This window comes from Poecilia reticulata, chromosome 12 (assembly GCF_904066995.2).
Source record: "Poecilia reticulata chromosome 12, P_reticulata-male-v2, whole genome shotgun sequence".
Taxonomy (NCBI): Eukaryota; Metazoa; Chordata; class Actinopteri; order Cyprinodontiformes; family Poeciliidae; genus Poecilia; species Poecilia reticulata.
In genome coordinates this window covers 14,504,494-14,530,581 of record NC_088841.1, presented here as the reverse complement: position 1 = coordinate 14,530,581, position 26,088 = coordinate 14,504,494, and the positions used below count along the sequence as shown (strand labels likewise).

Genomic DNA, 26,088 nt, shown 5'->3' with positions numbered 1-26,088 from the left:
CATGTGTGCATCTGTAAAATGAAGAAGAGTGTGTCAGCATCAATGTAAGTATGTGATGAGGTTGCATTGAACTGATGGCTGCAGATATCACTCCCAGATACTTAAGTCATAAAAGTGGATCTGGGAGCCCTGCAGCTGTGCTGGCAATGACGGTGCCTGATGTTATCACAGTTAAACAGTCACTGCTCTCTATCAGTAGAGAAGAATACTGAGGCATTCCTGTATTTCTTGCCGTGTCAGGCCTGTGGCTACTGCATGGGCCACGGCAAACTTCTGTAATTTCTTTGCAGTTTGGGTGTGGCGCTCAGGGCTGATATGTCGTGTTTTACTGTAGATTGTTGTTAGAAATTTGTTGCTTTCCCTTTTCAGTTTTATTTTTATTTTTTTTACCCAGACTCACTCTATTCCACATGAAAACCAAAAAGAACTAAACTTGAGCTTAATTGGATCACTATATTTTCTTTAGTGATAATAGCTGAGGGATCAAGTTTTACCAGGCAAGACCTCAAAAGGTTCAAATCAAAATCGTAAAGATTTCCAATTGTTTGTGAAAATAGTTATTCAGTGACTAGGGTGCATTTATAAAATATATCGGAATATGTTTTTTTTTTGTCTACATCTGCTTCAGTTTTTTTTTTTTGTTGCATTCATTAAATTGTGGTTAAGTGAGTTGTAAATACCTTGTTTAAGAGGTAATCTTTTTTTCACGCATACTTAATATGAAGAAAAGAAACACAATGAATGTCAAGAACGGTTACAGAAAAGGCCTAATCAAAAAGAAAGGATTCGCTATAAATCTAATAAAGTTCTGCTCAACTCATCTACAAAAATGCGTATTTTTTTAAAGAGACAGATAGTGAGCAAAGATAGTCAGAATGGTCTTTTGCAACAGGGGATATTAAATTATTAGCAATCCATGTTACAAACTTCAGGCATGTAAAATAAAATGAAAAAATCTATATTTTTAGACCAATAGCCACTGTCACCAGGAAGAGAAGACATGTAGGTTTGTCATGCAAAAATCTCAGTAAAAAAGTTCTACAGTCACACATGGGTGGTAAAAAAAAAAAGGAGCTAAAGACTGCTTGGTTGTGTATTTGTCCGCCCAGCCATCCGTTTATGTACTTTCTGTGGATGAGAATTGTAGATGTTTTTCAAATCATTTTTCTTTGAGCAAAATATAGTCAAATAAAATCTTACATTGTATTTCACAAAATCAACAAAAAAAAATCTTGTTGACACATTTTTAAAATTGCTGACAGGTATCATTCCCAGCTGGAGGGGACATCAGTTTAGTTTCACATTTTAAATAAGCAAAATAGATGCATTTTAAAATATCGCAAGGATATATATATATTTCTATGTTATTCTCTGCAGCAACAGAGTATTTTGTCATTTTTGCTGCAATGAAACTATTTTTTTAAAATTATCTAACCTTTAATTTTGTTTTATACTTGTTTTGGCATTATTCATAATTATCAGAACTTTGAAATATAATGATATTCTTTGATTCTTATCTATTTTTTCTGCAATTATGCAAATTTTTAACAATCACGGTAGTGGTAAAATAAATAGACGTTATAAGTAAAACAGTCATTAAAAATAACTGCCTGGTGTTTAGCCTCATGATATCTCAATTAAACACGAGTGTGTGTGCAGGAGACATATTCAGAAGCACAGATGGCCGCTCCAAGAGTGAAGCTGACTTGACAGGTTATGTCGTCATCATTCCTTATGTCTTCACTCACTCTCCTGATGCTTTTGTCCCTGACGAGTGGAATCGGGCAGAAGTTGGTCCAGAAGTCAAAGGTCTCATGACAGAGGCAACAAATTGTCCGAGGGGGTATCGGCACCTTCAGGGCCTCCATATGCCAGCAATTGTCTCTGGCCTGGATTAGTTTTTGGTATCTAGTTACAGACTTTTATTCCCGTGGAGTCAAGTTCAGCATGGCAATGAGGGCCAGCAGTGCCGCTTAGAGCCCAGTGATTTATGTGTTGCTGAGTGAGAGCAGCAGGTTCAAGTCAGAGGTCTCTGGGCAGGGTAGCATGCCTTATATGTTTGTCTGCGTGTTTGGATGTGCATATGAGAAAACATGTACAAGTCACTTCTCTTTGCACACTTAAAGCTGCGCGTATGTCCGAGGAGCTGCAGCGAGGGCCAGACCCGAGGTCCCAGCAGGAAGCTTCGCTCTGTTTGGCTTGGAGAGCATCTATTTGTTTGACTTTGAACATGCCTGGAGGGTTTTTGGTGATGTAAAAATAATGACTGACTCTGCAGGGAGGTGGGGTCATCTGAATATGAGCTGAGCTGATTGGTCAAGTGGAGATGGTGAAGGATTGACGAATGACTTTTGATGACAAAATAACTTTGGGAAATATGGAGGAAAAAATCATCTCATATGGGTACATTTGTTGTGGCAATTTAAAAGCAACTAGTTGGACAACTTCCCAACGCCATTAATCAAGCTGGTTTGGCTATCATTTGGTATATTTATGCAAAGATGGAGAAATGCCATCTCTGAGAGATCTAATTACTCAGACACATCAGTGAGGTCACTTCCTCCTACATATTGTCTTTATTTCCTTAAAAAAATCTTGAAAAAACAACATATCTGTAATTCACTGGAAATATTTACTTAGTATATGATGGGAAAAAATAGTTTAACATTTTTCTTTAAGCAATGGCCTCAATCTATAAGCATTACATTGTTTTTTTAGAGGTACATATCGACCTTTGACTTTTTCTGACACATTACGACCTCAAACTTCAAAATCTTTTATTGGGATTGTATGTGATAGACCACCAAAGTAAGTCCCAATTGGTAGGAAAGAAATACATGGGCTTTAGTTGTATTTTGGCATGGTATGGGCATGAATCACGTTACTCTGATACCTCTATAAAATTCAAAAGCAACTAGAGAGAAAGCTGGAGAGAGCTCAGACCATCTGACGAGGTCCTTGAAATAGCATGGCACAACCGCAAACTTACTAAGAAATGGTCATTCACCAAAATAAAAAGGCCAGGCAAGGAAAGATTTAATACTGAAACAGACGAGAGGGTCATGATAACCTTGGAGGAGCTACAGAGCTCCATCACAATCTCACAATCTGATGACAAATATTTTTGTGTACTCCCCAAGTCTCTCCTTAATGGGGAGGTGGCAAGATGTTTTGAAAGAAAATTAACAAACTCATCATGTAGGGGACACAACAAACATGCCAAACTCTGGTCAGAAGAAACTTTTTGAGATTGCTGTAATTCAATGGTGTACTGTAAAAAAATGGGAAAAACATCAAAGAATAGCAATAGTTATCCAAGAGATAGTAATTTAAAAAGAAGTCAATAATATTTTTCCTAAACCTGATATTTAAGAAAACTTTAACAGTTTTAAAACAAAGTAGGCAGTAAGAAGCTGCTTCAACTGTACCAGCAATCAATGAAGGCGTGGTTAACACAGTCTGGCTTCATGCGCCGCACGTTCTCCCCTATTGGTATTTATATTCCTTTGAAATATGATGTCCTAAAAATGGAGCCATATTTATTCTCGATGGTCCATTTTTGGACCCCTCAGATATTTCGAAAATGGGGCATCTGTCCCGTGGCCTGGTCAGCCATCTGGATAAGATGGGACAAGAAGAAGATGTTAATGCACTTCATGATGAGAAAGGAGGATGACACCTTTGACCTTCCCTAGCCTTTGACCTCAGCCGCCAATAAGGAGCCACTGATGTTATGGGTTTCCTATATCGAGCATATGCTGGCCACACCGATTCCCTAAAAGAAATTCTTCATTTCTGCACACTGTTTATTATAGCCGCACCCATTGTTGTAAACAACCGGCTGTAAGAATATAGATATTTACTTCACAGGCTTTCTATTTGATTATAGAAAGAGAAATTGACAAGCATATTGGATATGTTGCAGCACCTTCTCGCATCCAGCGTCAGATGGTTGCCGAGAACTGTTTGTAGATGGAGTGAGATTTGGGGTTTGTGGAGGTTCTCACCATTTTCGCTTACATTTTTTTTTTGGATGCAAATTTTATTCAGCTGAGATTTTGCACACTTATTTTGTCATCCTTGCAGAATTAACATTTCTGTACCACGGAGGCTGTGCACAGAGCTCTGTAACAGGATCGCGCCTTCAATCATTGGCAGCATTTCCAGGAACCACCGCTAGAGCGATAAAAAGAAAATCCCCTCTGTACTTCGTGTGCTTTCCCTTTGACAGCTGTGACAGTTTCAGTAGTCAGTGCATTGACATTTATATAGTGTTTCCCTTGGGGTAGAGCTCAAGAGCTCAAGGTGGTGTTTGGGAGAAATATGAAGGTGGAGAGTTTATCCACTTACATATGTAGCTATGGTTTCGCCAAAAGTGGCATTGTGGCAATGACATATCATTGTTCCAAACTGAGATTCAATTGGAGCACCTCACCCTTGACCTTAAATCCTTGTCTGGTGTCCTCATGGATAGGAAGACTAAACACGTTGATTTGTACAGTACTTTCAAAATGTGTTTGCTCCTTTACATATTCCATCTGCTTTGTCACAAGTATTTGACATGATGAAACTAATTTTGATATTTGAGTAAATACAGAAACAGAAGCTAAGTAATTGATATGTTTCAGTCTGGAAAAGTTGAAAAGTCATTTCTAAATCTTTGAGGCTCCAGCAAACCAAAACTAGAGACATTAACCATTAATGATGAAAACATGAAAGTGGTGAGCCTTCCCAGGAGTGATCACATAACAGACATTACTTCAAGAGTTCACAGATGACTCACCAAAAGAGAGTAAACCTGGAGAATAAGAAAGAGACCGGGCGAAACGGATCAGTGGAGGAGTTTCAAGGCCAAAGCAACTGATAACGAAAAGGTCACAAAGGCCCATCTCACATTTGGAAGAGATGAAAATAAATAAATGATCTCTGACACTTTTGAACTAAAGTGAAGCTTTTGGAAGTTGTACATCTCAGATGAAATCGCATAAAACCAACACTGCATTTTTCAGAATGTTTTTTTTTAACACTAGTCAAGTATGGTGGAAGAACTGGATGACTTACCTTTTACTGATGGAACCATTAATTCTGCTCTTTACCTTAAAATGGTTGTAGGTAAACCAAAAAGTCAATCTTTGCATTGCTCCAAAAAAACACAGAATGACAATTTTGGAGTGGCCATTCATCGTGGTTGTATGAAAGCATCATATGTATATATGACATACATTTTTTGCTTTTTAAGAAACATCTTAATTCCACTTTTTGTACACAAGAATTGTACAAAACAATTCAACTAAATTCAGAAACATCAATTGGTTTCCAAGACTGATTTTATAGATTTTCCTAACACGTTTCCTCAAAATTTTACGTTAAGGATAATTTTTTACACACAAATAATTGACTGAAAAAGAGAGTTGCAGCTCAGCAGGCTGCTTGTTACATCAGCAGGACTTTGTCATGATTGTGGGTGACTATTTGACCACTTATCTTGGCAGCATTCATAGGATTCATTTTAAACTTGGTTTCCTGGCACTTGACTCCCTTTTTAGCAGAACCCACAGATTTTCAATAGTGTGGACATTGAAGTACTTGGGAAGGCCTGTCCACAACCTCAATGTTACCATGGTTTTCTATTCCCAAACAAATTGTGGTGTGTGTTTCAGATCACTGAGCTCCTGGTATGAATCGTAGCTTCAACAGTTTCACATAATCTCTCACAGACCAAATGCTCTACGAAGAAACGTTTAATGGCCAATTTAGATAAATATTAGGCTATTACATATGCTTCTGGTCAGTACCTTAAGATCCTTGAAGTATTTTTATGCTTTACGTAGAGCTTCAACTAGTGAAAATGTGAAAAAGGAGCAAGAAACACAAAAAAAAATTGCATGTGAATTATTAAAAACTCAAATATGCAGTAGTTACACTATGGCAAAAGTCACATTCAAAAATTTCAAACACTTTTTTTTACCTTAGATACAATTAGAAATGGGCTGCTTGATTTATTTCTTTTCCATGTCTCCTGACATTTTTTGGCAGATTTGAAAGAAGGAAGTCTCAGTCAGCCAACAGCAGAAGAGTCTTCATTTCCGTCACACATCCACTTCCAGAACTGATACCACGGCTGTCCAGGATTCACTTCCAGTCATCCGGTCAGTCCTCTGTGCTAAACATTGACCTTGTGACCTCTGCTCATGACCCCTGACCTGTGATGTTGACCCCTTGTACAGGGGGATGGGCTTCATGTATATCTCAACCGGCCGTCTCCATTGACTACCTGCCAGGCACCTGCTCTGAGAAATGAAGCCAAGGCAAATGCCTCTCTTGGGAGCCTTTTGGACTCAGCAGACAAGGCCTGGCCTCAGCCCTGCATTTGAATAGGCTTTGAGTGGTCCTGGTAAACCAATCTCCCTAATTATCTATTGAAAGGATATTTTTTTTTCCTTGCCTACTCATTACCTTGATTTCAATTGCTGAAAAGTAACATGGAGAAACTAAAAAAAAAAGAGGGCAGGGAGAGGATGTGGGAATAAATACATGCATCCATACGTGCGCACACACCACTGCGGTCTTGTGAGACATCTAGAAACGCAAAAGACTCGGCATTGTCCTGATTTCAATAAGGTTAATTGTAGGTCGGAGGGAGCAGCTTTTACACATAAATCCAGAATGCAGGAACAGGTCAAGGCTATCAGGAGGAATAAACATGAATAAATGGCTTTTAGCTACATTTTGCTGCATCAGTAATTGCTGTTAGGGCAGGCTGTTTTAGCACATGATTGGTTTGCCCCCAAATCATCATTCTTGTCAAGTAACTAGAGTGGCCTCAGTTTGAATATGAAGAATTGTTTTCACCGAGACCCACTTATTCTGGATATTAAGTAGTTCCACAACATTACGTCTTGCTGGGGTTGTTTCTTTATAAAGGAATGCAAATAAAACTGACATTGATTTTAAAGTGATAAATACATATTATGAAATAAATATGCCAGAGGAGCTGCGTTCTCCTCTGCTTACTTTACTTTAAGTGTAATATGTTGAATTTGAAATCCTTCCAAGATGCACAATCTTTGATTTTTTAGGCTTTGTGATCAAGTTTGTCACGTGTCAACCTCAAAATTTGTTGTGATGATTTCATTTCAAATGATAGACTAACACACAGTTAAACAATTTTTTTCAAGGAATTCAATGTATTGTTTCTAATTGTTTTACAAATAAAAATGGAAAAGGTGGGGATGCCCATTTATTTTCAGCCCAATTATCTCTGATAACCCAATATAAAATTCAGTTGCACAAACGTATTGTTGAAGTCACAAAATTAAGAGTCCAACTTAATCTTGTCTTAGTCTAATTTAATATGAGTGTAAATCCAGCTGTTCTGCAAAGGTTCTGGATGTTTGTTAGAGTGAATTAATGAACAAAAAGCACCATGAACACCAAGGACCGTTGTAACTCTGCTGGCACAAGATCCACAGCGCAGGAGAGAGAGAACCTTTTTGTAGGACAATTGTTAATCAGAGTACACTCCACGAATTTGCCGCTTTTGCAGGAATACTGAAAAAGAAGCCACTATTGAAATAAATCCAGACATTTCTTTTACAATTTTCTACAGGCCATGTGGGGGACATAATTAAAATAGGGAAGAAAATTAGAATGAAATTAAATTGCACATCACCCTGAAAAAGTCAATCAGGTTGATGTGCAACATGGTGGTGGTAGCAACTTCTCTGGAGATGCTTTTCTTTTGCAGGAGTAGAGAAGGTTACCAGAGTTGATATAAACACTGATGGAGCTAAACACAAGGCAATTATGGAAGAAAACATGTTTGTCTAAACTAGGACATAGGTTCACCTGCTCTTCTGCACAAATGCCCCCCCAAATATACATTGCCATTTCTGTTTATACTGTTTTAAACTCTGACAAAACATTGAGGTTGTAATTTACTCAGATGAACTGATGATGCTCATTGATGTTTTGTGTTAATTCTATGCTATTCCTAATGAATGGTGAAAGAGCTATTGAACTCAATGTAAACTTTTTTTCTTATCAACTGTACTTCCATTAAATTACCTGATCATCCAAACAAGCCACTTAGAAGAGGTTTTATCAAAAGTTCTTTTTTAAAAAAGAAAAAAGAATATTGTTCCTGGGCTCCAGTTTCCCTAATTAAAGCTATCTACATGCTGCACCGTTGGGTCAAGAGCTTGGAGGGACTCACTCAGGAGTGAGCTCTCGGAGACTCTAGGGCTGTTCTCAGAAAGCTCTTGGGGCTTGCATGCAGTCGCTGTGTTGTGAACGAGATAAGAGGCGACAGAACTATCCTTTGAAACTAAATATAAGTTCTAACAGGCAGTATTTGAAATTGATTAGTGTATTTTTCCTGCATCTATTTATTTTTTTTACATTAACACAAACCTAAAAAGGTGAAACGACATTGTGCATAGTTACAACTTTAAGAAGCAGAGAAAATGTTACAAATACTACATGGCTGATTTGTTTTCCCAAACTCTAAATCTCATAATCCAACAGAAAAAGAAAATGAACGAATAATAAAAGCATAAGCTGATAATTGCTAAAATGTTATGTGCAGACTAAGTGCAGCAGCGGAGGGGGCTTTATTATTCCATTCTTTGAACTTCTCTGAATGACCGTCTATCTTAAGTTCTTTAATCTCCACCAGGCTGTCTGCTTCCACAGCAGCGCCTCTAAATCTTCTCCCACCTTTGGACTCTGACTGGAACTTTAACTGTCTCGACTCTCTGATCTCAGAGCACACACACACACACACACCCACGCACACACACACACACACCGACAACAAACACACACAAGGACCCGCACACGCGCACAAAACAAGGGAGCTTAAATTCTCACATCTCACAATGTTCTACTTTATGAATGCAACCAGAAAACATTTTCAAAGGTCAGCTATTCTCTAGTGCAACTACAGATTAAAAATAATACTAATTGTTCTCATACAGAGGCTATTAAAAATAAACAAATTCTGTTTCAATGAAAAGTTTCTTTGACAGGTTTTATTTACCCCTTCAAAGTTAAATACCTTTTAATTGAAAGAAAAAAAAACATATTTGTTACACATTTACCAGAGGAAAAATCCATAAAAATTCAACACATCTAAACAAGGATCTTTTCATAAATTGTCTTTGAGGTCCTAATAATTATTGTTCGATTCTATGTGTGCAATCTCCTATTATCTCTGCTTTTCTGGATTAAAGGACAAAGTTACAAGACTGAAGTTTTCTTTTTCATTAAAGGAAACATCCATAGCTGGCTTAATGAAATGTGATCTGACGTGAACTTTGGGCCCAAAATGTACAATGTGGCATAAAAAGAACACCATACCCACACTGAAACATAGAGGTGACAGCATTATACTTTGGGGTTATATTATAGAGCTATGGTTTTTGGCAAGGTGAAAAAATTATGAAAAATTTTAAATACTTAAAGCTTTTGACCCAGTATGTTTAGGTCAGCAGATGGGGAAGAGAGTCAAGTTGACAATAAATGTCCTCATAATCTGATAGATGGAGATTTACAAGGTGACAATGTGACAAGCTCGTGTACTTTAATCAAAATTATTAACATATTAGTAGATAATAGTTGTTAATTGGTTGATAATTGATGCTTGGTTGGGAGTGCACACTTATGGAACCAGACTAAGGAATCTTTTTCTATTTTTGTATTTTTTATTTTTTTCCACAAAAGGATTTAGTTATCCTTCACAATTCCAGCAAGCAGAAATGTCATATGAAACACATGGAAAAATCTTCTTGAAACAAAGATGTTTCCCTATTCATAAGGCTACAAATCCTTTACAAGTGCCTACAACCATAGTTGATCCCAAGTTACCTCTGACCTACAAGGTCAAGACTCATGACTTCCAGTGGAATAAGTCTGTCAGGCCCCCACTAGCTGGCTACAATGGTCAAAACAATAAAGCAGTGTCAGGATATGGAATTGTTCTCGGTAGCTGTGACTGTATTCACAGCCCCAGTGTGGCTTCTGTCAGGAATAATAAGCACTGTGTAGTTCACCCTCTTCTCCTCACACAAAGTTTGGACCCTCTGGGCTTCTGTCTTCAGCACATACACCACGCAGCAGCAAAGCTCTGCCAATGACATCAAACGTCTTAGCAAAGCGGGCTTTGCACATCCATTTCCCACTTATAGGCTTGGTTAACAAACATGTACGTTATCCCTCTTATTTGTTCATACATGAAATGCTCACATACTCAGACATTTGTACATGGGAAGGATCGAGTAAACTCAGGATTAGATGCTTTACATCAGCGTCCAGAAGTACTCCAATAAGCTTTCTGCAGACAGCAGCTCCTTAGACACTTCATTTATCTTCCAGAACAGGGGACCACTTCAAGGGCCCTCGGAGGTGCCTGGCGCTGAGGTCATTGCTGGGGGTGGGTCTCTCTAAAGATTTAGGGCCATAAGAGAGGGATTAGGCAGCAGTGTACCTATTATCATATTGGAGAGTAACAAAAGTCAAGTTTGTGCTACTTTTGTTTTATTCAGTCATGTTTTCAGACTTTTAAGCACCACTAAAATTGGATTAATTAAAGTTTCTTAGTTTTATTACAACTAAATAGTCTGCGAATCTTAAGCCCTGATTCAACATTTGAGATTAGTAATGGGAATATTCTTAGACTGTGTTTTTTTTTTCTTTTTCCTAAAGAGATAGCTTTAGGAAGATAAATTATACTTAAAAAGCTACATTAGGCAGTGGGACAAATCGGGACAGCTGCAGTAAAATAACGACATCAGCCCTGATTTAACAGAGGCAATAGTTTCTGCCAGTCTCAGGTTTTCATAAAGCTGGTTCCCGGGCTGAAGAGCGCATAAGCAAAGTATTGCTTCCCATTGTTTAGTTCTGGTCCTGCAAACACTTTATGATTAGGTCTCAGATAACCTGAGGGCTGTCCTGAACAGTAACTTTGGAATCTGGGATAACGACCATTCATTGCTAATGTGGACCAAAGATACCACTACAGCATTTTACCTCACTAAAAATAAAAGTAAACATGGTATTTTTGAGTCATATTTAATGTAAAATCTAAAATTTTGGTTTTGTTAAGATTGTAGTAGATATGTATTAGAATAGACTTACCATAAAGTTGCACATCTTGAACATAGACATTACCAGAAATCTTGTAATGCTCCATGGGCTGAGCTAGTAGGAGCATATTAATTAAAAGTGGCCAGAGAATTTTGCCTTGAGCAACCCCAATTATATTTAATTGAATATATTAACAACCATTAAACAGGATAAAACTCCATTGGTATTCCATAAAAGATCTGAACCAGGATTGGCAACAGTACCTGACAACCCCACTTGCTTTTTCAGTCTATCAATCAGGAAATTATCAACAATGTTGAATGCAGCTCTGAGATCCAGTAGAATCAAAACAAACAGTTTTGCAGCTATATTTTTGAGGCATACGGAATTAAAACTTAAAAAAAAAACTAAACTATTGTCACTCAAAGGAGGGTTGTCATCAGTATTAATCAGGCTCTGCTGCATTTGTTGTTCTGGAAAGACATATTTCAGTGTTCATGGCAATTTCATGGTGGGTTTGGAAAAGCAGGCACTGCTTTACCCGACTGTAATGTCTCATGTGAAAGCTTTGAAACCGAGATCTTCTATTAACATACAAAAAAAGGCAAGATTGAGCAACTGACCAGACAGCTGGCAGTGCCACAAGTGCTCCTGGGTCTGTCAAATGCAATATCAAGTAGATGGTAGCCTTCTTGAATTACTTAGAGTCTCTTCATGGTTAGCTCAACCACATGATGGATCTTCTTGCCACATCTCAAACGCCGTTCGCTATCCATTTCATAGATAAGAGTCAGAACAGGGACACTGTTCAGACATAACATTATGACCACCAGTTAAATCATGCATTGTTACCACTTTTGCTGAATCTGACTCGTAAAAGACTGGAATCCACTAGGAGTTTCAAGGTGTATTGTGGTACCTGACATCAATAATTAACACCATATTCTGTGAGATAAAACTGTGGTGCATCTGTTGATCAGACTTGTTTGCCTACAGATTCTCAATTGTGGACAAACAATTGAGAACTTGCCTCAAGTTTGTTGTCGCAGACATAGTTTCAATGAAAAGGTCTATAGTAGATCTTTTGTAAGAATTTGAAGGCAGGCGGTATGTGTGCAATTAACTTTCACATTGTAGAACCCGATGTATCCAAGAAGACACATTGGATCCCCATAGTGCTATGTTTTTCAGAGATCAGTGAAGCACACATTACCACATATCCGTGTGATATAAGACATTTTGATCATCATATCAGAACTTGTTCTTCAATGACCTCATTTCCAGTTGTTGCTGCCTTGTGGCTCTGTCATTGGTTCACAGTTCACATTATGTAACATGGTAAGATGCATTGTGTATTCTGACACCTCTATATTGAAACCGGCATTAACTTCTTTTGATCTGCAGTAGCCATTGGATAAAACCAAAACCACTCAGGCCAACACTTAACGCACCATGTTTGGGAATAAGCCTTGGCTCACCATGAACCAGTTATTTGTCAACACAGTTTTTTCCTTCAACCCTCAGGATAGGTAGATAAAATCAGGAAAACCCCAGAAGATCTGCAGTTCTTAGCAATCACATTCAGTCTCCTTCTTCAATACATGTTCAAGAAACCCCTCATTAACAAATAAAATAATTTAGCTGTAATTTCACATCAGTCATCTTTACCCCAATCTTACCGTGTAGCTACATAGATAGTTTAAAATAGCAGTTAACATTTCATAACGCTGTCTTATGTGTGTCGGTGCTTTTATTATGTGTATGGATGGAGATGGAGCTGTGGGTTGAGTGATGACACTGGTGGTGCAATCTCACCGACATCTGCTTCTAATCTGCAACATGAAAAAGACACTCTAATGACCCCATACCTGCCCCTGAAGATCGTCTGCCCCTGTTCTGTTTCCTCCGCCTGATGCTGGTCACTCTCATTTCAACCCAAAATCAAACAGCATATCGGGTTACACAAGATTTCTACTGCAACGTTGCAATCAGACATGCACGAGAGAGAGTTTGTGTGTGCAATTTATGTGCTCTTATTCTTTCACTAATCCCAGACAGCCTCGTGATGCAGAGCTTCACGCTTGCTGTAGCTGTTCAATTGTGCTTGTTTTTGATCAGTATTCAGGTTTAAAGCTTGATATTGATAGACAGCCTATATTTCCATTTAACAATCCTGCAGGTCCAGGACAAAAATGAAATAAGTTGCAGAGAAGCACACAGGGGGAGTAGAATATATGGGGCGGTGAAGTTTGTGGTGGAGGTGGGGACTTTCCAGATGAAAATTACCTCACAAGAGGAAAGTATTTGTTTTAGAGAAATTAAGAAAGAAACAGCTCTGCAGCCAAAAGCCCAACCCAAATGGATGAGAGATGTAAGGATGTGGGTGACTGAAACATGGCTGCAATTTGTTTTAACTGGCTATAGAAGTAAGCATGGTAGAGCTCTCAGAACTTGGTAGCTGTAAATCTTTCTCCTTGCAGGAGAAATGTTGGTTCATAACCTTTCTGTCTTGCCTCTCAGTCCCTCCCTCACTCCTCCCATGGGTATGTTTAACTGGAGAAACAGAGGTTTTTTATACTTTATTTCACTTCCATGTTGATGGCAAACGCTTTCTCGCTTTTTCTGCTGAAGTCCAACCTATACACAAACACACACACACGCACACACACACGCGCACCCCCCCCCACACACACGCACACACACACACACACGCACACCCCCACACGCACACACACGCACACACACACACACCAGCAGACGCATTTGATTTGACCCTAATTTTGCAGGACCCCCGAACTGTGTCTGTCCAGGCCAGCTGCGGGAGGACAAGGACACAACACAGAGATACATTAGAGAAAATCACTTCCCCCTTTCAGCAACAATGGCTCTAGGAAGTTGTGCAATTCTTCCGATATCTGTGCTCCCTCTATCTGACCATAAATGCTTTTATAATTGCATTATTCTATGGCCAGCTGGCATGTATAGATTGCAGTATTACGACGTGAACTTCTGCTTCCATTTGTGTCATAAAATTCAAAACATGTTGCAAATGTAGCATGAAATATATATATATATATATAATGTTAAGAAACAGTGTTCAAATATGTTGACTTCCTTGTAACATTTTAGAAGGCGAGTTTCCATTTAATTGTGAAGGAAAATAGCAGGCAAGTTCAGAATTTGTGGACATTTTGAATTTCAAAAATATTTTTTTGTCCGTATTAAGCACATAAACGTAAATGGTTGATACAGTCACAGTCAAAGCAAACACATCTTTAGAGGGTCTGATTAAATATGTAAAGGATTAAATAAATCTGATAGCATTTGCGCTAAAATGAATTATTTCATTATTTTATTTATTCACTATCTGAATAAGGTGCCAGCTGCTTTATCCATAGTACATGAGACTCTGTTCTTGAGAGTCCAAGACAATGTTAGAAATCAGAAATTACTAGGCAGCGGACATCATTGTTCACACATTTAAGACAATCCCCAATGACATTTTTCTCTTCTCATGTCCCAAAATGCAGTCATACAAACTTACATTTTTTTTTTTACAGATTTTTTTTTTCAGTATCCCCTTTTACTGATTCCTTCCTCAGTGGAGCAGAGGCTGTAAAGTGTTGGTGCCTGCTGTTATATTTGCACTCAGGCCTATGAGTTGCACACTGCTGCGTTGCAAAGAGCTGAGTGCCTCTTGTGTAGGTCAGTACTCGGGGTTTACACAGGGGGCAAGGGTGTTAATGCTACATGCTTTAAAGAACAACAAGATGTCCTCACTTCAGGCCTAACAGGCACCCTGGGTAAAAGCTGGAACTAATCTGTGGTGTGTGTGTGTGTGAGGGCTCAGTGTAAGAGAGTTTCACAATGTGTGTAAAAAAACTAAAAAACATCACTGAAAGTGCCGCGTTGCATTTCTAAGGAAGTAAAGTTCAAAGGTCATTTTGCCACTGTAAGTTCAAAAAGTAGTGGGGAGTGATAACTTATTCACTAATTATTGGATTTGATTTGTTTTTGCCTTATTTCTGCCCTCTCTTCCGATGATACTGCTTAGATCAATAATTAGCTTCAGTCTCACTAATTGCTCGTGATCCCTTTTAATTGTTATTATGTCCAAACGATCCATTCTGTGTTTAAAGAGATTCAATGGAAGGAAGAGTTAACGGCAGCTATATATTTCAAACATAATCTTCAGTATTTCCAACATTATCTCAATGTAGCACAATCCAGACCAGAAGTTTTAATCCAAAAGAATAGCTTTTTCCAAATAAGCATACTTTGAAAATATTCTTAGTCAGTCTTTCAGATTTATCCATGACAAGTTCTCATTCTATGCAGACGACACCCAAAATATTCTTTTCTAAAAATGATTTATTTAAATCTTATGTTTTATGGTGTAAAAAGTTTTGTTTTGATTTTAATTCACATCACAGTTTATAATTCAGAGCAATTAACCATCATGTTATCCTTCAAATTGAACCAGAATCAACCCAGGATGTTTTAGAATCCTTAATTCAAGCGTAATTATTTTTGAATGATGCCAAAGTAAATCTAAATGTCTTTGAATCCTTACATTTAATTGTGGTAGGCCGACCTTTACGTTCATAGTTGAACATAGCTTCTGAATGCTACATGTATATCATATGGTTATGTTTTAGCATAACAGAAGCTGTCCAAGGTAAGCCACATCTAGTTCAGGAAAACTTGGCTTAGGTCACTGCATTGGTAATGAATGGAAACACATTTGTGTGCAGATCAATTTTTATAACCTTTGTGTGTTTATTAGATATTCTGAGGCAAATGCAATAAAGTGGCCAAAGCCAATATAGTATGCCATGAGGGGTGGTGGAACAGTTCCAAACAGTAATGTCACCTCTATGAACCAAGCACTAATATTATACACAGGCTGAGGGTTTGAATCAAAGTGGTGTTTTTATGAGTAAATACATTTGATTAAACCCACACGAGGCTGGAAATTACAAAATGCTCAGTTTTTAGGGCTATTATATGTTTTCCCTCCTTCTTTGCAGGGTTGTGAGCAGGCAAATACATATACTCGCACCAGTTTACTCCAACCAAACGTACACACACAAACACAGTCACACACGTTGTCCTCCCTCATGCAGCCAAGGGAAGTAATGAAAACAAATGGCAGAGTTCTTTTCCCACTGGGACCCAAGGAGGAACTTAGTCATCAAGCTAATTTTATTCTTGTCTGGCCCAGAGACTCCATTTCCTCTGGGTGTTTTTACAAACGCTGGGTTGCACCACACCATCGGCCAGTGATGGATATGAGGGCCTGATGGCCGGATGGCAGATGCTGGCCCTGTAACTCAAGCTCCAAACACTTGCCTCTGCGCCCTGTGTTTCTCACTCAAAGCAGTGTTGAAGCTTACGTTTGCATGCAAACAACTAACAAGATTTTGCCTTTGTTTCTCAAACCAAAACATATTACAGACAAACAGAACATGCTTTCACTGGAAGCACCATAGTCTTATTAGAGTAAAAGATAAGAATACAATCACCAATGATTTATGTAAAGTACAAGCTGGGGAATTTTTGGTTATTTTTCTAAAGAAATACTCAAAATGAAAATTTAAAGAAATAACATGCAACATTGTTAACTTTTGTGTATGTTTTCTGTTGGGACAAAACTTCTCAGCAAGGAGCAACCTGCTGATGTTATAAAATAAGTGTAATCAATTCATACTTCAAATAATAATGGTCATTATCTACGATTAGGTGTTACAATCTTAACATTTTTACCTAAATATATCAGAGTGACTATTTATACAATACTTTCTACAGTATAAACAGAACTTTATACTGTTTTGAGACATCATAAACAGTTTTTTTTAACCAGGATTTTATGTGATAGACCAACACAACATGTCTTTTGCAGCCTCGGGCTTTCTTCAGGTATTGCCTGCATTAGCTCCACGTTTCTTTTCCATGCTCAAGAGAAGCATCCCTAGATCATGATGCTGCCACTACCACCTTGTTCCATTGGGATGGTTTTAGAAGAATGTTTTTTTGATGTACAGTCTTAGACGATATATGTTGAGAAAGACTAAGAAAAAATGTCAATTGAAAGAAAAGCCATGTACTGTATTTTTCAGACTATAAGCCGCTACTTTTCCCCCACATTTTGAACCATCCAGCTTAAAGCCCGGTGCGGCTTTTTTGTGGATTTTTCTTCAACCGCCAGGGGGCGCTTTAGCAGGAAGTGAATGTGGAGAAAGTCAAAATGGCAAATCAAAGAAGAAAGCGCTAATTTTTATTTAGAACAAGCACATGCTAGCAGCAGGAACGACAGAGAGATTTATTCAAACTCATATGATGCAGCTTTTAAATTAAAGGCTATCGATCTGGCAGTACATAGAGCCGCTGCACGTAAGCTTGGCGTGAACACATCCATGGTTTGGCGTTGGAGACTGAGCCCTCTGCTGTGTCCTTGAGAGCGGTGAAGATATCAGCGGCTTAGCCTGGTGCGGTTTATATTTGTAGGTGAGGCTTATTGGTGTGCTCTATAGTCCGGTGTAACAAATTTTCGCACTTCACAACTGTGCACTCTTTTCTGTAGGTTGGATATCCAAAATCTCTAACTCTCTTCAAAACATTGAAGTTGGTTATTTTAATATGGTAAAATGGGGAACTGACTCCATATATGAAGGGGCCAATCTATTTGTTAAAGAAAGTAAAAAACATAATTCTGTATATTAAAAAAAAAAAAAAAAAAAAAAAAAGACAGGCATTTAATATTTGCGGGGAAATGAAAACAACTTCTATGTTTATGAAAAATGAGTGAAGTTTTCTTCATTTCTTCTTTAAAATACAATGTTTGCTCGCATATGTTACAATCTGTTTCCTCAGTTTCAGGCATAACAGATTGTTCCACTTTCTCTAAAAAGCTATACCAAACATTTCCCAGATTAATAATGGATGCTAAAGACTAATTTTTTCCAAAGTTGTTGCTCATGAGGGATGGGGAATGTCACAATGCCTCATTGGGTTTGCTGGATTAGTTGGATCAGCATTACATCTTTCCATCCTTGCTCACACCATAATCCCATTCTGTGACATGCACACAGCTGGAAGCTGAAGACACTTGGGACGAAGCAAAAAGAAAGCCAAATGGCCTCCTGTTTCAGCTCCTCTTTTACCAGCTTGAAACCTTCATTCCAATGCACCCCACATGGATTATTCAGTGACTGGATACCCTTTTAGTCCAGGCTGGGGCCAACAGCAGCAAAAAGAACCTTATTGTTGTTGATTTGTTGGTAAGCAGCAACTTTCAGGAGAGAAGGGAAACATTAAAAAGCAATTAATATATTGGAGTGCAATAGAAAAAGGGGAGCCGCCTTTGCCTCCAGTGGGACGAGTGATCTTTCCCGCAAAACCTCAAAATGCGGAAAACATGAAAAAGAGAGCTTTTAGTGTGACTTCTGCTCGTCCCCACGGACAGATGACTGATGGAGGAAAGCGAGGGACAAACAAAGGCAGTTTATGATCAGCATAATCAATGTGACATCAGCACAGCAGCATAATGTGCGGGGGTTGGAGTGGAGCAGCTTAGGAACACAACATCTTTGCCTGGAAGAAGTTTTTCTCAGGCTTTTACCACCCATCAAGAAAGTCTTAACATCATGGCAGGATATCAGCGGCACCCAATTTAAATCAATCAAGCATGCATTTAAATTTTAACTCGACATGTTCTGTACATTTTGCTGTGCTTGGAAAAAAAAAAATCCTCTTTCTTCTTATTTGCCTCACCAACACATATTTCAAGAAATGTGAGACTAAATGTATCTATAATTATTAAGAAAGCAAATGGAGAAACTCTTTTTTTTCTCCATGTATGTAAACAAAAATATCTAACATTTTATATATTTTATACATAGCCCAAACAATAACTGAAATATATTTAGCCATTCAGCTCAAGATATGGCTGTCGTTATAAAAACCTAAACTTCACCAGTTTTTAAAGGTCTGCTTGATTCCAGCTGCAGTGACCTACCAAGTGATGACTAAAACTGCTGAACAACAATCAGCAAAATAACATAAAACATAAAAATACCACAATATTTTTTCCCACAATGCCTCAAAGTGCAGCATTATAAGTGGCACATTTGTGCAGGAAACCTTGTCCCACAGATGGGGAACTCATGAAGAAGCTTTCCTTATGAATAGAACCAGAGCATTTAACTTGGATCATTGAAAACCTGTATAAATCTTGAATATACCACAATATCCGACCAAATGGCAGCACATGTTCACCTGAGAATGAGAAGAAATTAGCCCACTATGCAAACAAGCACCATGTTTCCTCATCACTAGATAGATCAGCTTATGATCTTTATATTTGTTTTCTTTTCATGGCACAAAGGACACACTAAACGATAACAAGATATTGGTCAACACACACAGATACACACATTTGTGTTCCTTCTTGAAATGGTTTGTGACAACCATCAGCCCTTCTGACATGCACAGACAGAGTGAGGTGTTTATGAAGCATGTTTTTAGTCCATCCCTTTCAGTTCCCACCATTCACCGAGTCCAAGGACGAGAAGAGGAGAAGGGCATCACTTGTATTCGGAACCACTCAAAACGGTGCATACTTCTGCCATGATAAAAAAAAAGGAAGAGGAAATCAATTTTGGCTGTGATTGGCAGGGCTCATTAGAGAACAACCAAGGTAAATGTGCAAAGCAACAACTCTTCTGTGGAAAAAAAAATACACACACACCCACACACGCACACACACGCACACACACAGACACACATTGCAGGAAAGATGCAATTGCCACCCTTGGTCAAAACACCATGGTAACAGGACACATTGAACTAAAAGTGGCACATTAACCCCAAATAAAAAACTTAACATCTATAAGCCCAAGATCACAAAATCTGTAAACAGAAGAGATGAAAATTGACGGTTAGTAAACCTTTGTCAGTACTGATTAAAGTGTATCAAATACTGATGCAAGCAGAACCATAAACCAGTACTTTGTAATGATTAACTACTTTCAGAGAAGCCTCGCCCCTTAATATCTCTTACTTTACCTCTCGGCTACTTGATGCAACATGTGGTAGTCCTGCTCTCCAGGGCCTGGGTGTTATGGTGGCTACATCATGGATTTTTCCTGCTATAAAAACCCTGTTCATCATGTACGAGGCCGGGTTTCATCTTTGCCTGGCACACTTTGAAGCACTTGATCCTTCTGCCATTTGGAGGCTTACTATATCACAAAGGAGGTCACAAGAGGGCAACGTCTATGGCCGCTCTTCCTCCTACAATGTGTCTACTTTGGCCTGCGTCCTCCGCGCGTTCCTTGCATCAGCGGATGAACAGGGAGCTGTAATAGTAGATTGTCAGAAAACTGCAGTGAGTGAGAGTGGGCAGACAGACAGACGGGGACAGGCAGAGCCGAATCAATTAAGGCACATCAAATCAAGAATTCATGCACGATGAATGTGACAAACATTGGCTGAGGCGGTTAAAACTGTCAGAGCCCTGATGCATCGTACGCCCTCCTTATCCTTTGTAGGACCGTCATCAATATTATGTTTTTTTTTTATCTCTTCTGCTCATCCTCTATTATCTGTGAAGTGGATAACTTTACTGAAATTATAGGCGTATAAAACCGTGTGTAATAATTGTTAATGTGAAATCTCTAATGCATAAGTATTGTGTAAAGTGTGCAGAACTCAGTATAAACAATACATCCCCCTATTCTGAAGTCTTTAAAGACTACTCTATTAAATCAATGTTTGAATACCTAAATTAGAGAACTAACCCTCAAAATACATAATTTCAGTAATTAATAGTGTAATAAATTAGGACAACATATTGTAATAATTGTAATTTACATTTGTCAAAAAGTGAAGAAAACCAAGAATAACAGCCAGAAATTTGTCATACACTATATATTTGCATTATATTAGCAAATAATAAAAAGGTGCACTTTTGCAAGACATGGCTGTAAATTTTGGTTTTGCTTCCTCTCTCAAGTATTGCCCATGTTGGATTAAAATTAGTATAAAAGATTCAAGTCTAGGTTTGACTAGTCCGGTATGTGTTGCTTTGCATGAATTAAAGATACAGTAGACTATAAAAAACTAATCTGTGTAGGTTTGGAAAGTCAAAGTATTTTTTTTATTTTTAACTAAAGATAATCTTATCTGTTCCAAAGTCCAGATCCACTAAAAAATGGTGAAATATCAAACTGTGGACCATCAACTTTAGCTTTGTTAGTAGCTACCAGTTAACCACTTACATAATGTTCGTAACCTGTCTGTACGTAAGATCACTTAAGATGAATGTTTCAAAAGTGTGGGAGGTTTCTTTAATGCTTTTGTAACACCGTGCTCTAAGTCTTTATTAGCTGACTCTGTCAGCACAACAGGGAGACAAATATATCTCAAAATAGATCTTCCTTCGAGAGATTGATTTCACTTTGACAAAAAATATTGTTGCAATTTAGTACTGCAAGATGATGCAAGCAAAAATGTGACACTAAGTCTGCATTACCTCCTTTTCGTGCCAACAAGTGCTGCTAATCATTCATTCATTTTAGTCAGGTGTGTGGCAGCAGGAAAACATGAAATGTGATAAATTTGGTTCAGTAACACTGTATTGTAATACATTTATATTACCTTTAAAAAAAAAAAAGAAATTCTTTGGCACTAGTGACCTTTATTTGAAATAATAAGCAAGTGAACCAAGGATGGGAGTTGAACTTGGAATGACTATTTCGAGGTCTATGGCCACCGTATTTGAGACACCCACTCTAACCACTGTGCCACGCGATGCCCCTATGTATAACCATTTTAATCTAGAGTGGTTTTAAATTCTTCAAATCTGCAACAAAAAGATGGCACATCTGAGTCGATGTCAGCTTTCTAGAATTTCAGAGTTTGATCATTTCTGAGTCTGAAATGATCAGACTCAGAAGAAAGTCTGAGAATTTCTTCACTTTTCTAGTAACTCGCTGTGATATGACATCTTCCTAGTGCATGTAAAGGAAATACTCCTGATAACTTCACACAACTTCCTTTGAAAAATCCCCTTAACTGTCCTTGTAACTCTTGTATATTGGAGACTGTATATTTTCTTGCACTTAACAGCATGCAATATCTTAGAACTGTCTGTATAAGAATTAGGATTATAAGCTACTATTTTTGCTAAAAGCAGGTTTTTATAGCATCTCCCCCAGCCATTTTCTCTCACTGGAATGCACAACACTGAATCATAAAAGCATGTAAAAGGAAAATTCTGGGTAAAAACGTAGGATACGATAAATCAGTCCAGGTGCTTAGATCTCAGGAAACCGCTGAACTTAAAGTATCGGCCATTCCAACATGTCTCTTCCTCTCTTTCCTTCTCTCCAACCCCCAGTGCTTCTGTAACTGTGGATGTCGCTCGTGTCGGCGGCTATCCACGTAAACACGTATAGACCACTTGATATGTTTGTCCGGGGGATTTGAGGTGGTGATCGTTACCATGTTTTGAGAGAGGAACATCTGGTGGGGGGAAAAGGTTACAGTATAAGGATACCACCAGAGCCAGAGCTCTGAGGAGAATTCCTTCCATCAGATAAATCAAGCCAGCGAGTCATGGTAAAAAAGGAGGGGCAGCGAAGGGATGAGAGGATTGGAGGGAGGAGAGGGACATTAACTCAATCCTGCCTGAAAGAACCGGAGTGCTTTGTAAAAAATGGGCTTCTTTGTAATGGCCATCTTTCTTTCACTAAGCTGGTCTCACTCAACCTCTCTTTTAAGGATCCCAAATTACAAAAAATGGCTTTTGGCTTTTTGCCATGCAATCTCTATAAACACATTCTGCATGTGAGAATCTGGAATGCTTAAGCAAGAGACAAGATCTTTGGATTTTAACCTATTATGGCATCCATTTACATTTAGACTAGTTCATAAGAGCCTTTTTTCTTCTGTCATTTGACAAACAAAAATATGGAGTCTACTGGCCTGAAAAAAGTGGCCATGGTCATTCAAAAACTGATCAGCTTTGTATTTTGCTTTCTGTCAATCAGCACACAGTGATAGTTCAGTTGTTTGGCAGGGAGGATGTGACATGATTCTTTTTTTTCCCAGCAGATGTCTTAATGAAAACGTTATTGACACCTTGGCAGCTCCCCAGGGTCAGTAATTAAAAAGTGTTGCAAGTTTAATGAAAGTATTTCTTTGAACAGCTATATGAACAGAAATCTGAGCTCAATGGAAAACTGTTCTCATTGGTAATTCAACTGCACTCCTCTGAACACCTTGACATACTTAGTTATAAAATGGGTTAAAAGCTAACTACTCCTTTAACTTTTAAGTAAAAAGCACATATTTAAAAAGGTGAATACTTCATATAAAACTACAAATTTTCCCATTTAATTATATAGGTATATAATCAAATCAAATTGCATTCATTCCTCTTGTTGAGAGAATAATGGATGTAATGGATCAAACAGGACTTGGGAGGAGAGGAGCAACTCTTGACACCCAAACAGCTGGAGAGCTTGTCACGAAAATTAGTTGTACTGCTTGGCCAGCTCACAATTCCCTGCAACTGCGTCTCTGACTGTTTACCATGATAGATCTGAGGTCTGTTTTGTTCTGAGCTGGATAGTAATTTGACGAGAATGTCATAAATGAGACAAAAAGTTAGTCACAGTGGCAAAATAAAACACATTTGCTTTGAGGGAAAATATAAACTAAGGTATTTTACTAGCAAAAGAAGTAGCTTACTTACTTAGGCTGAGACAAAATACAGGAAAAAAAAAGAAGAAGAGTGAAACAGGAATCATGCTCGAGCTTGCTTTGAGTTTGCTGCCGGACCTGCTTGTGTTGATGCTGGCTTGATTTCCTGTACATACTGTCACTTTCGTGACTCCGGTGGTCTACAGAGGGATTATTGAGTCATTTTCAGTGTGTCATGTAAAAACCTGGTTGAAGTGTGAAAAATTGGATTCAAGCTATGTGTGTTTTGGGCCTCAGACAGCAGGCCCACCACCTGATCACCTGCATCGAAACATTGTTGGTCTATTTAATAGATCCAGATGGATTTAGAGTAATTCCTGTAAATAACAGTCTTTTGACTGTATTCACTTTGTGTATATGGAGCAGTAAATAACTTATCCTGTAATCTAAGGCACAAACATCTCCAAGCGCACTATATTCTGTGCATCCACATTCAGTTAGCTGGTTACCTTCTCAGCAGTAAGCCATGCAGCTCTTCCTCAATTATAATCTTTCTATTTTCCTCCATTTGAAAAGCACTTAAAGGCTGAAATGTCATTTTCCTGGAGGATGCTGCAAATCTATGTGCAGCTATTTGTAAATTCTTCACACATAACATAATTAGGACATGACAACATGTATTTTCCAGGAATGTTACTGGTCTATCTGGTTAAAACACTATTTAAACAAAACAACTCAAATGTGTAGATTTTTTAGTCAGTTGCTTAAAGCTTGTTCTCTCTCTATTTGAAGTTAAGACTGCTGAGTATTCAGTCTATTGTGATAGTCATTTGTATTCAGTGGTAGACTGAATGGAAATATTTGTGCAGTTTCTGTTTGATCTGTTTGACAAGGAATTTGAGGAACTATTTATCTTTGAAAGATGGTCTATTAGACTGACTAGAATGTATGAACTATGTGATATTTAGCACTACAAGGTGCGACAGCCACTAAAAAGCTTGTTGGCTGTGTATTTTGTTTCTTTTGGTAGTAACATGTGATGTTTAGAATTAATCTTTTGCCAGTGCTGATCTATCTGAAGAAAATATGCTGTTGATTCACATGTCCTTGACTTTACTGTTGTATTCTGTTTTTTTTACATTCCAAATTTAATTGTCATTGTGCTAAAGCTCAGAATCAACCATCAAATCTCTTTGTGCCAGTAAAATCTGTCCACTTATTTCTTTTATTTTTTTGCCTTTATTAAAAGCCTACACTGACCGTCATAATATCTTTGCATCCAACTCATTCTCTCTTTCCTTTCAACCCATCTTTCTCGTCAAGTTGAGGAAACATAGAATTGTGGCAGGGATGAGTAAAGCACATGTCAGGAGACGTAAGGGCTTCTGCAGTGGCCTACGAGATGAAGCTGTCAGAGGAAATGCTGTCAAAGCGACACTCTGGTATCAAGGGCATCTTTGTGTCTTCTCCCCTTCTGCATCTGTCCTCTGTTGCCGTGCTTAATTACAGTGCCTGCATGCTACTACCACTATTGTCAGGGGCTTGACATGGCTACACTGTTGGCAAGCGTTGAGCCAAGTTTTGACACAGTGCCCTGGAGATTCTGCTGTGCTGTTGTGAAGTGCTGTTGAAGGTTTGTGAGGCGAGTGAGCTGTTCTCTGGAAAGGGGCCAAGTAAACTGCTTCAAAATAGTTTTTGGAAAAGTTCTGCGTTATGCACATGCATCATATCAGCACAATTCTAACTATGAAAAAGCCAACACAAGTGGTTCGTGAGGTCTGGCACTGGATTCAGGGTTCCTCACACCCCTAGATTGACTAGGAAGTAGTTGACAGCTCTCAGTGCCCTGGCCTGCTGCTAATTTCTCCACTTCCTTCCTGCTAGCCTAACTTAGCATCAATCACCTCTCTCTACTCAAAGAGCTAGTGCAAACCAATTTCCTTAATGCTGATTGCACTGTAAACCAACTCTCCTCGCCTGCTCTGGCTCGTGTTCCATTTCTCTCGATTATTCTTCCTTATTTTCCTTCCAAAGCTTCCTCTTCACTTCACGAAGCAATGATTCAACCCCTAAAGCTCGAAAAAGGCTCCACATGTCGCGAGCGCTGCCACAGTCCAGTCTGTGGCTGTTTGTCCTCTTTTTCTCCCTCTCTCCTAATTTCAGAATTGGGTCTTGGTGAGCAAGGCCAGCTGTTTCTATTCAGCCATATACAGTACATGCTCTTCATAAATGCCTGGGTCCAGACTCCACTTTCTGCCAGGTTGTTAAATTTCTCACACAGTTAGATTATCTTCT

The 26,088-nt window shown here is 38.4% G+C and overlaps 1 long non-coding RNA gene across 3 annotated transcripts in view; it reads left to right on the top strand.

Moving 5' to 3' along the window:
• LOC103473797 (uncharacterized) overlaps positions 1 to 7,229 on the top strand; it is a 102,074-nt gene extending 94,845 nt beyond the window's left edge. For all 3 annotated transcript variants that reach the window (XR_535066.2, XR_535068.2, XR_535067.2), the window contains 2 exons: positions 6,037 to 6,149; positions 6,228 to 7,229. This is a non-coding gene — a long non-coding RNA (uncharacterized LOC103473797). The remainder of the gene's footprint in view (positions 1 to 6,036; positions 6,150 to 6,227) is intronic.
• The last annotated feature ends 18,859 nt before the right edge of the window (positions 7,230 to 26,088 follow it).